The sequence below is a fragment of the Papaver somniferum genome, chromosome 3, assembly GCF_003573695.1.
Source record: "Papaver somniferum cultivar HN1 chromosome 3, ASM357369v1, whole genome shotgun sequence".
NCBI lineage: Eukaryota > Viridiplantae > Streptophyta > Magnoliopsida > Ranunculales > Papaveraceae > Papaver > Papaver somniferum.
Genome location: NC_039360.1, coordinates 90367383 through 90381584, shown reverse-complemented (window position 1 = coordinate 90381584; position 14202 = coordinate 90367383). Strand labels below are relative to the sequence as shown.

Sequence of the window (14202 nt, the reverse complement as noted above, 5' to 3'; positions counted from 1 at the left end):
ATCCATTCGTCTTAGTTGAATGGTGTCGGCTCTCCCACTCCACTTGGGATCCCACAAATGAAATACAAATCAAGGGGCTCCTATTACATTAATAATATCAACTATAATTAATTCTTTTGATTATTTAATAATTATTAAAAAATAAAATTTGAGTGAAGTTAAACAAGCTTACCAATTTCAAAATCCATAAAATGGAACGTGTGCATCGTCGGCCACCACCTTTCTACCATTGTTGTCGTAAGTTTGTTTTTGTGTCTTATAGGCTTCACATTATAAAGTGCACGCCAGGAATATCTTTCAACCCTTTCTCGGACTCGAGGAGATAGAGCTTCATAAACAACCATTAAGTCTAAAAATCCACCTCTCATTCTATAATAACCCTCAGATCGATCTTGATGCACCGACACATGACATTAGACTAATGATGGAGCAGCAACGACACTCGGCGAAGCAAACTCTGCTTCCCGATTTTGAGAATAAGTTACACCTATGGAAGGCCGTGGTGCCGTTTCATTTCTTCGATCCCTTTTCTTCTTTACAGTATTGACTACTTTTCTTTAAAAGTTGCTCATATTGTGTCGAAAAAATTTGGTTTAGAAGAGTTTTAGAAAAAGGAAATAGTGGTGGTGTGACTGAAAAGAATTCAGTTGAATGAATTTATAGTTTTGAAAACTATAACGTTAAGAATATGGACGTTGGAAAATCGACCGTTGGCGTTTTTGTTTATCACGCCCGCGTTGGTATGACCAACGTCAGCATTGTTGACTTGCACGACAGAGTTTTTTTCTACCAGCGCCGCGCTTAACGTACACACGCAAGCATGTGTCCTTAGCCCGGGCACTTGATGATCAACCGCACACTGTTATTCACATGGTGGAAAAACCTGTTTGGCCATCCACCTGGCTGAACAAAAAAATGGATTTGTACATTACCATAGTAATTGCCCTTAGCAGGATGCAAACTATGTGGCACAAGCATCCGACATCAGTGTGTAGTTCTAGATGCCCTTTTCAGCTCTTCTAAATTTCTCATTTATATATTTTCGTGTGCCATGCATACACGGTAGGAATGAATGATAGGATGCTTATTCTTTGTCCATTCAGGGTTTATGAATTGTTATGAGTCCACACTAATTTATTAATAAGGTTTTATCCTATTTACTATACTTAATTTCCAAAGATGGAATATATTACCAAAGGAGAAACTGAAACAAAGACACACAGAAACAGAAGCCAAAAAACAGAGAAGTAGGTAAAATGTTGTCAAGTTATCACTTCAGGACATGCCCTGTTACATCATAGTATCCTTTTCATGAATGAAATTCACCAGTCTTTCACAGTCACCCTCCAACCAGAAACATGATATGCCCTCATCTCTGGCCCATTTGGCAACCTGTAAAAGAGCTAACGCTTCTGCTTTTTCTGGGCTCGAGTCTTTGAGAATTTCTGGCGTAGCTGCTTTTCCATCACCTGCATCATTCCTCAGAATTAGTCCAGATCCATCATTATCAACATCTGATACCCAAGAGGCATCATAATTGATCTTGTTGCACTGAGAGTCAGGTAATTTCCAGGGGACATTTTGTTGTGCTACTGAGTTAGTACAACTTGTTTGCTGGTTCATATTTCCTTGAGTAGTGCCCCAATAGTTCACACGTCTCTGAACAATAATTGAAATCTGTAGAGAAGATGTAGCTTTTGCTTCTCCTTCCATATGAACCAGCATTTAGTTGCACATGTCTCAGTCAAATTGCCCCCTCCTACCTGCAATTGGTTATAATGTTCCTTGAAACACAAATGCGTTGTGTTACTATTAACTCCCCCAGAGAAAGGTGGAGGTTCCATACTGATTTAGCATACACACATTCAAAAAAGAGATGCTCTAAGGTTTCAATATGATCATGACAAAATATGCATTTTTCATCTACATTAGGCATATAACATGAAAGAATCTGATTAACTAGTAGAGCATCATTCGGACATTTCCATACGAACAATTTAATTATCTTCGACATTTCTGCTTTCCATAATTTTTTCCAGAATAATTCCTTAGCTCTGTCAATGTCATGCATTCCACATAGTCTATCATAAAGGGATTTTACTGTGAAAATGCCATTCCTAGTTAATTTCCATCTAGGTTTATCTTGTTCTTAAATAAGATCTTTCATTAGAAAATAAAAAAGAGGTATCATAAATTAAGCATTGATTCCTTTTTTTCCGTTTTTTTTACTTTTAACCTTATGCAAACGGAGACTTTAGAATGTTTTGGTTGTGAAACTTGCGAGAAAAACAAGGTTTCCATTTTTCCTAGTTAGTAACTTGGTATCAGCATTTTCCAGACCCTAATGATTTTAATGGTATATCAAACAAAAATTGTTAAACTAGTGGTTTGGATATGCATGGACTAATTTGACAGATCATAACTCAAATGATTCAAGGAAGGCAATTAAATACGATATGGGAAACAGTGAGACGCAAGATGAAACATAAATCACATAGTAACATCTTAGAGGAGACCATTTATTCCCGGAGTGCACCAGAGGTCTAGAGTTATACACTCCATATACCTGTTTACCAGGAGAACGAACCTTCTGTCCAGTCTTTGCTGTCAGACCTAATCTGGAATCAGCATCACGCGGGCATGGAAGATCAGCAACTGAAGCATTTGATGCAGACACAGTAGTTGTTGACGGATCCTCACACGACGCAAAAAATCCACAACCTCCATCATCCTAGTCAATCAACATGTCACTGAACTACAGTTGAATCACTGTAATAAAAAAAGATGGTGTTTGACTCTTAGATTTGAAAGTCATTAGACGGACGGATTTGACGGGGACCCTGATCTGACGGTCGGAATCATCCGGATCGAGCTATGACTTGGACGGCAGTGAATGATAGAAATAGGGTGGGGAGGCGCTTAAGGCTGTTTTTCGCCGTCTAAATATTCTATGATGTTTATGGCCGTTGGATGCAATTGGTGTTTATGTCACATGTAAAAGATGATTTTCTCCACCTCTATGACTATGGCCTTAGATTTTGCTTCTTTTTTTTTTTTTTTTTTGGTGCAATTCTTCATTGCTCTGTATGAACGAGATTCAATAAACTCCCTTTTGCTTCAAGTTCATCCTATCGAATTGTATTGATAGGGTTTTGTTATTTTGTGATCTCGGAAGCAAATTAGAACCAGGAGAAGTTCAGGATGAAGGTAATTCAAAGTTTTCAGGTTCTCCATATCTATTAATTAGGTTTTCTGGCCAATGATTTCCATTAATTGTTGCATAAGAAATATTGTATGGTTCAATCAATCAAAAGTTAAAAGTTGTTTGAATAATGAATCAAATTTTATTTTTAGGTTTCTTTGTACTTTTCCATCTAAATCTTAATTACGTCTTCCCAATCTTGATTTTTTTGAATTATAAAAGTTTGGGTGTTCAATTGGAGATGTTTTTATGTATTCTACCTGCTTAATATTTTATTGACTAAAAGAAGTATTATATCACAAAATAGCATTGTTGTCCTACCGTTTGCTCTTTGCTGCTAGCCTAAACTTGAGTTTGATAGCTTCAGTTTTGTGTAAATTGATTCAGACATGCAGATAATTGATTAACATATTCTCTCTGTTCGTATCGATGCTTCTTAATCAGTACATTAAGTGTTGTTCTTATTACTCGCTAGGTTTAAAATGTTAACCTTTTATGAGTTGATTAGTGTTGTTTCTTTATCTATAGGTTGAGCAAGTCGATGATTTTTCCAAAGAACCACATCAGTCATTAGAGGTTTGATTTTTTTTATTTTTTTATAGTGAATGTTAATGTTATACAACATCCCTGTATACTGTACAGGCATCTGTCGATCATGGAAACCACATCAATCTAGAGGTTTGATTTTTTTATTTTTTTTATAGTGAATGTTAATGTTATACACATCCCTGTATACTGTACAGGCATCTGTCGATCATGGAAACCACATCAATCCACATGGTTTATGAGCTACATATGGTGGTTTATCACTGAACAGTGGGAAGTTCTTCCTCTGATATTTCATGAGTAAGTTTTGTTAATATTATAGGGGCTTACGGAAAACCACTTGACAACCGTGTTCTTGCTGTTCCCTTTCAATTGCAGATGCATACACTTCAACGATATTACATTTGGGACCTGCTGTGAATTTTTAAATTAATATCGATGGCGTGGAGGATCCAGTTGAAATTGATTGCGCAAAGGTAAACAGTTTAAGCTCAAATTGTGCGCTTATTTTAGTATAATTTCTCTATCAATATGGCGTTGTGGTGCTTTGTTTCAATAATTCTGTGATGAGTCTAGATAATTGATGGGATGATTTCAACATGTTCCTCTTCATGTATATCTACAGAGTCTGCAGTCAATAGTCCTTCGACAAGGTTCTACTTCTCGCCTTATCTGTCTACAGTTACCAACTATAAGTAGTCATGAGATGGTGCACAAGTGGTGCTGCAAAATTCTTCTTGATACCTCTCTATTTTCTGTGACTAAAATAAGTATACACTTCAACGTTGATTAACAAATAAGTAAATCTATGTTCTCTGACTAAAATTTCGGTTGATTATTTAGAATTCTTACATAGTTTAGGTTTTGTTTTACATGGTAGAAATACAAAAACTCTAGCAGATGGGATAGATTTACTTTTGCTGGGATATTCTGCAAAAGATAAATGTTGCTGGGATAGAATTACTTTTGAGTTTCTGATTATTTGTTTGTGTGGCAGCTGGGATCAGGTTAAACCTTCACAGAATTTATGCATGGTTTATTTAGATTCACTTGGGAGTTTAGACAGGTCTTGGTTTTGAAGTTCTTTGGTTGTTTTAGAGCTACTGCTCAGTGCAGCAAGAAGATCAAGCAATGTTCAGGTTGACTCAACTTTCTTGGCTTGATCTTGCGTGCCTAGGTTCCACTTCCACAAGACAATGGCTATATAATATGTGGATGTTACCTAATTTACTTTATATGATTTTGGAGCGGTCTCAAATTGCTATACAACATTGTTGCATAAAAGGCTGAGTAGAATCAATGTGGATGGTCATGATCTAGGGTAACCCTCATGACCGTGAATCGGGTTTTAAAAGTTAGTTTCTGCTGACTTAATTATGCCCCATATTACTTCTTTTAAGAGGAAGTGGATATTGATTAATTTAAATAGTATTTTCTCCCATATTAGTTTTCTGTTGTTATTGCTACTGGGATGCTAAGTTTTAATATACTCGCAGGGGTTCTATGGAGAACACAATCTTTGGCTGGCAAACCTGCTGGAATGTTCTACCTACTGGGTCTCAAGGTGGTGGTCAGGAAAGAACTGTGCAAGTCTCCCTATGCTCTCTCTCTACTTCAGCACATAACAAATTATCCGCTTCACAACACACATGTTTCTCTTTTACTGGTACTGTGAATCTTCTCCCATGTTGCGCAGAAGCCTTGGATTCTTTCTTATCTGTTTTTATGTTTGCAGGAAATGTAGGAAGACTCCGTAGGCCCATAAAAAATATCCCATAAAAAACAATTGGTTCAACTTTGAGCATCTTAGGAGCACTGCATTAGCTGATATAAGTAAGCCGGTGTTTGTATGAAAGATCTCATAGGCCCATAAAAAAACATCCCATTTGTTCAAGAAGAATGGAGGTGTTCATGTCAACAAGTTTAGGTCTAAGAACTCTTTCACTAGGAAAGGCATCTCAGCTTTTGTTGATGAGTAAATCAACTGCTGTTATTCTAGGAGAAATCTGATATCTAAGCTGTTGTTGGCAAAATCCTTAGTTCCAGACCTTATTCAGGTACAGATTATCATTCTTTAGAGTCGTATCTCTGTATTATGTACATTATCTTTTTTCTTGCATTTTCTTGATTGTTTTCTGTTCCAAATGATTTTGATGCATCACCGTAAGTCAGATATGCAAATTGGACCAACTATAAGATTCGCTTTGAGCAGATTCATATTATGTACGGCTTTCGTTAATATTTTCTTTAATTTCCTAAGCATATCTCTATTGAACCAGCAATTAGATCCAGATCCTTGCATGTAGGTTATCTTTCTGATTTGTTTTAACTAAAGATCAGTAATTTAAGAGTGACTTGAACATGAACAGAGAATACCCATCGAGATGGGGTGATGAAATTACCGATTAGGGACAAGCCTTACCCATGATAAACTTAAATCTTGCAGACAGTTGGAAAATATAGTGGTTCCTCGGCATACTTCCCGTAGTGAACTACAGAGTGAGATACTCACCTAAGTATGGGTAGTTTTCTAATACAGTTTGATTTAAGTAGTTGTGGGCTTCATTGTAGTTGGCATATTAATCAGTGTTGTAAGAAGAAAATCGTTTGATATCATGGGCTAATGCTAAACTGAATGTAGTACACAATGTCGAATTTTTGTAAGTAGATTTTATGCAAATTGCAGGTATTATTTCCACTAATTTCATTGAATTAGTTGCTGAGATATTCCCTGTTGTTTTAGGCTGTCTGGGGCCGTCGAGATATTCCCTGTTGTTTCTGGCCGTTGAAATCTCGAGCCCTAAAATTGGCTTTTCATCTGCCAGAATTTTTTTTATACGGAACAATTTCTAACCAGCTTTTTCATTTTTTCCCTCTCCAAACACTTCCTCTTGCGCAGAATCCCTAAATTTTTGTTTGTCTGTACTTTTTTTTTCGATTCTTTATTGCTTCTCTGATGTGGTTTCCTAAATTTAATTGTATTGATTTTGGTTGTTTTTTTCAAATTTTTGCGGAGGTTAAAGTAGAATCAGAAAGATGTGCAGCTTTTTAGCATTGTTGTAATCTGATTGATGCAGAAAAACGACTAGGTACCGAAATTTGTTATTCGCTTTATTTTGTTTGGAAAAATTTTAAACTTCTCACTCTACTATGAAACTCTTCTCTTCTTCTGGCTTACTCACAACAAAGAAATCGTTGAAAACCTTCCTCATCATCCCCCGTGTTACAGCAAATTCGAGCTTATATCTCAATTCCAACCGAAATTTCACGTCCTGTAGTGACTTATATCTCAATTTTGTATTTGTTTTCTTGAATAAGTTTTGATTAGGGTCTTCGGTTGATTAATTTTGTTTTCTTTGCTACAATTTTATCTTTATAGCAGATATCCAGTGTTTCTTAAATTCAATTATTAAAGTCATCCAAATATTATTTTATTAATTTGAGTTAGGGTTTATTTGATGTGAATGTCATAGCTGAATTGATAGGTGCGAGGAGTTCAAAAATCAAGATTTAATTTTTGTTTTTTTCAGGTTTGGTTTCGTATGTCTTAGAGAAATCAGGAAATATACTTCGAGGTTTAGCACTTTTTACTAGGAATGGAGAAATTAAGATTTAACTTTCGTACTGCATGGATTTTGCGGGTCTCAGTTCCTTTGATTGATAGAGCTGTCATGTGGGAATGTATCGCAAAACTTTAGGTTTATCATAGGAATGACAAAGTTGGTGTGTCTGAATTTAATGTTTCAGTTCCATCCTACGAAAATTCTTTGTATTATTCACCTGAGTCACTACCGTAGTTTAATGTTGCCGACCTGATGCTACAGTGATTAATTTCACTCTTTAAAAACAACCTCAAATGTAATTCAAAGAGCTGCATCCAATAAGGAAGCAAAAGATTGTTTCTATTGATGATCATTCATTGTGATAGAGTTCCCAGAGTTGATAAGTAAGTGTATATGGTTGAGCTATGTGTATATTTACTACCTATGCATCCCGTGTTCTGCTAAGGAGGCTCCACTGCAATTACCAAGCAATTCAAGTAGCCAGGATTGAGGTTGATCTTAAGCTTTCTATGAATCAAGACAGAGAGCTAGGTTGGAGGGTATAAAGAAGTCCTTGCTGAAAATGGATCTTGAAATGAGTTTGGTTTTCAAAGGTAGTGCTGAATTTTGGTGCTCGAAGATTACTTAGAATTACTCCAAAATTATACTTGATTTTTTGGTTGTTGGGTGTTTCTGAATTGATTTGTTGTTTAGGTGCTTTTGAGTTGAACTGAACTGAACTTGAACTTTAACTTCAGATTAGATGGAGTTGTTTCGTTAAATCAGTTAAGGTTGGACTTGCATTGAAGCATGCATTTTGCTTTAATGATAGGAGGTATGTTTTACGATTTGTGCTTTATTCTTATTTTTTATTACGTTGATCTTTTATATGCATTCCAAATGAGCTACAACACTATCAGAATGTACTACAGAGGGAGAAAATGGCGCCCCTGGCTGAACTTGGTTAGTATTTGTACATCTAAGGTTCACTGCATTGTAAAGCATATCATGTTAGATGTATTAATGCTAACCCAATTCGATCTAGGAAAACTAATACTACTATTCTTCAAGTAGAGGTAAGAATAGTCATGCTTTTTTGTATGTGGTAGCCATGGATGGAGGATCCTGATTCCTGAAGATGATGGCATAAGATGAATGTTGGACATTAGTCTTATAAAAGGTGACTCTTAATGAGGTCTGATACTATTGAGGATTTGTCCTGGACAATTGAGGTATATATATCATCTCTCTTAGCAAATTAAGGGGAATGTATATTTTCTGGATGTATACAATTCATTTCATTTTTTGGTATTGTCAATATGACTTGATTTGTGGTTTTGTGTAGTGGACATAATGAAGTCATTGAGAATATCAGTAAACAAACCGAAAGGTAGAATAGATTTTCCTATTCATATAAGCACACGACAGAAGTTAAGGGGTTAAAGGCATTCGGTGGTCATGAAAGGCAGACTAACACAGTCCAATAGTTATGTGCCTGCTTTTACACATGGGAAAGTAAGTAATCACTTTTTTTTTCTTAATAAAATAACGATTTTGATTGTTTAGATTATAGTTACCTTGAGCAGCTCAATGCGGTTCTTGCGTAAGGAGAAGATCGAATAAAAAGAGATGCATCAGGGTAAGCCAAAACAACTATAAACTATGAAAACAAAGTTATGCTGCTCTTATTCTGAAGCATCCGATATTATAATTAATATATGTTGGTGTTAACTCTTGCTCAATATGGAAAGGGTAATCCGTATATGCGGTTTTTTTCATCATTAACCCAAGTTCCAAAATTATTAACGTGCAAGTGAATATTTGTTATCATGTTTTAAACTTTTTGAATATTTGCTATCATGCTTTAACATTTTGAATATGCTTCAATCGACAGGGTTACTTGAAGTTAACTTGGAATTGTAAACTCCGTTTGCCTATGATGGATTCATGGGTGAAATTTGCAGGAGCATTCCATATGCTATAGCATTAAGGAGCATGTGCAGCAATGCTGAACCCCTTCGTTGGCAGAGCCGTTGGTCTGGACTTCTCCATTGAAGTTTATCAGTGAGCTGAGTCTAGAGGCTAAAGTCGTGTTAGAAGGGGCACTTTTCCCCATCAGCTACTGATACTGGCAACAATATCTCTGAGGTGAGTTTTTCCTCTTTCTCTTCATGTTAATTGTGAACTTACATGATAAACCTTCCATTGAACTTACATAATAAACCTTTCATTGACAGTATATGTGTCTTTATGTGATTCTTTTGTAGCATCAATTGTATAAGAAATACTGAATGAATTGCTGCCGTTCTTTTGCAGCGTCAAAAAATATGGGAAGTACCGAAAAATCACGTAGATGATTTGATTAACGTCACCAATAATGGAGACTTTCCTAATCTTTCTTAACCAGAAATAATAATTTTTGGATATACGATTGAAGAGTATGAAAGTGCTCAAGGATGGTTACTACATTATTGGGCTTTCACAAGTAAATAAAGTTAATGAGGTAGTTGGAGTAGTTAGGAGCTTAATATCTGAAAAATTGATCGCCAAAGAAATCATGTAAGTGAAAGTGAGGTAGCAAGTAGGATTGTTCATGTTCAGCCTGACGTTTCAGCGTTACCCAAATTGGATATATGCTATTCTCAAACTTTCAACTGTTTGACAATTCAATTAAATTATTTCCTGCTTCACTTTATACATTCAATTTTTCTGTAGTATGATATGCTCATACATCAAGACAAAATTAAGTTATTCGGTTTGTTTCAGGGGAACTTGATAGGATGAGGTATTCTTGAATTTTGTAATGGAGGTCTGCCGGTGAGATTTGTATATTACTTCACAGAATCAGCAACGGAACTTGATTCACAGCATCAATGATGGAGACTGTCTAAGCTATTCCAGGATACTCTTCTTTCCTTTTAATCTAATTAAGCTCCTGCCTATTACAGATGAGTTATATTAACAGTACTTCATACAACTCTATGCCACTTTTGAGGATGATACAATCTATGCATACTTTTTTCACTGCGGTACTGTAGGCATGAATTTCGTTAAGGATTTTTACACAGATTTAATCTATGGCATCAGAAGGACGACGGGCTTTGTGGTTTGTCTATGTAATAAATTGAAGATACTGATTTTCTTATCCCACCAGGTTAAGGTTTAAGAGCAGCATTTTTCCCATAATTTCTTTTACAATGTTTTTTTTTTCTTTTACAATATTAATAGGTCCATTCATGACAAGCTAAAATGTGGATGAGTCCAGGGGAAGTTATGACAACCTAAAATGCATATTCAAGCAGATGTGAAAGTGCAAGGCATTTTTCATCGCTCATGTCCCTTGCAGCCTTCCAGATCACAAACGTTCCGGTGGCAGCTAAAATAAAGTGATAAAGTGAGAGAGAATCAAAAGTCTATGTTGGAGGTAAACTTTGTACAAGAGGATAAGTGGGAAGAAAGTAAAAGTGACAGAGGAAGTTGTGCCGGTAATAACTGGACCAGCAGGAGCTCCACCAGATTTGAATGATTCTAAAGTGGCAGTACTGAGGAGATAGAGCACAAGGGGGCACAGTAATTATAAAATTCAAGTTCGATTTTATATTAGAGAAAATTTTTGTTAATTTTTGGATTTGATAGATGAGTTAAAGGCTAAAGCTTCTTATGCTATTTGAATTTATTGTGTAGTTGAGCATATAGAGATTTAGAAATTCAATCATAGATGTGGGGGAGGAATGTGATTGGGATTGGGTGGAGCACGAATATTTATCATGGATTTGACTGTATTTTAGCTAATATATTGGCGAATTGGCGAGTCTTGAGAAAGACAAATGATTTATTTCTTAGTCCATATTTCATGTATTTCATCTCCTATCTATGCAACTTTTAATTTATTGATCAAAAAAATAAAAAATATTGTCAGTTGGATATTTTTGTTGTTATGCATCTGTGTCTATGGTATCATCCGATTTAGGCAGCACTTTCCTTTGCATATTTTGTTCTGAACATTCTTATACCCTTTCTCATTGTCAAATACTGTAACATAATGGAGAATTCTTTTTTACCTTGGCTGATTTGCAGATGCAGCTTTCTAGGACGGGTTCACTCTACAATTTCTGTTAAAGCGTTCACTCACGGGTTCACTCTACAATTTCTGTTAAAGCGTTCACTCTAAACTTCATTCATATAGAGTTTTTAAGAGTTTCAAGTGCATGAATTCGTTGGATGTCATTGGCATGTAAAAGAGCTGGCTTCCTGGCCTTGCCATTCAAGTGTTACAAGTTCTTTTGGTAGTTATACGACTAAATTAGCTTTCGATGTTATGGAAGAACTCAAGAGACGTGCAAGAAATAGACGTTCATTCATTGTATTAACATTTACTTGGTATTCAACTAATTCATTAATTCTTCTATGTTTATGTTTCTTTCTTCGTACATACTATATATTTAGAAGAAGTTTAACACGCCCGCTATATGAGTGGCTATTTCAATGTTCGGTGTTGGTACATGGTAGTCACTTTGCCTGCTTTTAGAACTTACCTAGGTATTTTTCTACACCTTAGATTTATCATAAAAAAAATTCTCCATATCGGTTTCCCATATTACTAGGTGATTTTATATTGTAGGTGACGAAAGGGTTTGACTCATTATAAGCTATTAGTTGTAGTTCTTTGAAAGGGAAGGTGGTCTACTACTCTGTAACTCATGAAGATATTATTTATCATCGTAAATTGATTCATTAATCGAATAAAGTTTGATGAAAGAAGAACCAAAACAAAGAGACGTAGAGAGAGACAACTCTCGCAGGATCCATTTCAGAAAACAACGTTATTAGTAGACATCCCCAGGGAGCCTAAAGCGTCACTCACCCCAATGTGATATGTGATTGCCGCTGCATTGGAGTTTCCAGTATTACACGATTTCATGATTGCTCACGGTGGTTTAGTAGAGGAGCTCATGTAGAGTTTATATTATTTGTCCTTCTTTTCATAAATTTTGTAATGGTAATAGATTTTTAGGAAAACGATTTAAGAATTTTGCCAAATCTCTAAGGATGGGTGTTATGGCCATTTAAGATTCATGATGGTGTCACGTCACTGTAAACCACCTCCCACCCCTACGGTGGTTCAACATTCCCTAATCATTGAGCGCTTCTGACAGAGCCAAATCATTGAGCGCTTCTGACAGAGCCAAATCATTAAGCGCTTCTGACAGAGCCAAATCATTGAGCGCTTGACCCAGTCAACTCGGTCAAAGTGTCAAATGTAGATGTATGAAAGAAATGATGTAATGTGATCTGATTTTATAAGAAGAGTAGTGGATATTAATATTAATAATAATGCATTGATAAGGATAGCGACATTTCTATTTCCAACGGCTAATTCGTCCAAAAGGGTACCAAAACTAGGAAAGTATTCTTGCCACGCGAAGATAAATATTCCTTTGTTGTGTAACCTGTTAAAACTTGATTATGCCTAGATGCAGAAGAAAAGACAGTCATCGCTAGAAAACGAGGTGATTAAACTTTTTATGAAGGATGAAGAGATCATGGAAGGAAAGACTAACAGTGATGCTGAGAAAGAGCACCACACATTACGCAACAAAAGAAAGAGCAAACACTTCTTGCAGGACTTATGTGGGTCCTTAATCGAGTGCAAGATATTCGGATACTGAAGACGAATTAGAGAACTTCTTGCAGGATCTAAAGCAACAAAACAACAATGATTAAAACCAAATAATAAACTGAAATAAGATTGAAATGGTATTACATTTTTTAAGTTTTTGATGTTGCATGATCATGACCATCTTAAGAACAACGTTAAGTGTCATTACAGCAGTGAAATCGGACTATCATATGATAATAAGATGCTTGAGATTTATTTAAGGAATGAAGAGTTCATTGATGATAAGGATGACAAGAACGGTAAAGCACTCAAGTAAATCGACAAGGACGCAGTTGCATTTTTAGGAGATCGAGTCATTGAAAATGTGTGTAAACAACGAGCATGCATCGATCTTTTCCCACGTGTAAATATGAATAAAAAATTTACATGTAGACATCAGTCCACGAAATAATGGAGAAGTGAAAAAAAAAGCAGAAACACGGGCTAAGACAATTCAAAAAACGTGTAGAATGGATATTCAAAACTGGCACAGACAAAATCTTGGCTAAAAAATAAATACAACTATGCAAGAATTACGGAATGCCAAAGAAAGAAGCTTGCAATTCATGCATGTGTCTAAGGCATAAATATTCACTTTTGCTAGGTTGCGTGGATACTTATACTAAGTGGATAGCATTCAAGTTTCACCGATGGTCAGTTTAATTATCTTGGAATCAATAAATAGAAAAGCCACCAAGGAAAAAAAATTAAGAAACAATCATAAGTGATGCCTGAATATTGACAAAAACATATTAATGATATTCTTAAAATATTTTCACGTAACATGGCAAGTTAAAAACCCTGAATTATATACCAAAGACTTTATGACGCATAACTCTAATAACAGGTTGAGCCGGGGCCATAAGGGTCATTTCCTAACATAACATAACATACCATATGCCTGCTCAGTTCTAAACTCAGGTGCGTACTTCTGTTAGTCTTGTATCCCCTTCATGGACTCGCTGCTACAACGGCCACGACATAACATAACTGCATTTAGTTAGTGTGCTTTTGTTTAATATTGTTGCCTTTGAGGCTTTTAAGATTAGACAATTACATACTAACCCAATTTCGTTATGATTTTATGAGTATTTCGCATTGCCATAATAATCCAAGCTTCCACGTAAATCTGAAAGACGAACTATTTTCCTGGATGCTACTACACTATCGTGGTTTGCAGAAAGAGCATGTATATGCAAAGGTCAGGCCACTGCGTAAAAGAGTAAAATTATAAATTGCATGATGATTCTTTG

At 35.8% G+C, this 14202-nt stretch overlaps 1 long non-coding RNA gene across 30 annotated transcripts; it reads left to right on the top strand.

Annotated features, from left to right (window-relative positions):
• The first annotated feature begins 3064 nt into the window (after positions 1–3064).
• LOC113356787 lies at positions 3065–11112 on the top strand. Of its 30 annotated transcripts, none has more exons than XR_003363211.1 (12): positions 3065–3207; positions 3731–3778; positions 3946–4224; positions 4374–4401; positions 4746–4887; positions 5245–7904; positions 8049–8125; positions 8223–8253; positions 8400–8522; positions 8636–8929; positions 9185–9438; positions 9607–11112. It is a non-coding gene; the product is annotated as an uncharacterized LOC113356787 (long non-coding RNA). The 30 variants fall into 30 exon arrangements; XR_003363212.1 differs by having other exon boundaries at positions 8211–8253; XR_003363199.1 differs by having other exon boundaries at positions 3946–4018; positions 4127–4224; positions 8049–8522.
• Positions 11113–14202: the final 3090 nt, after the last annotated feature.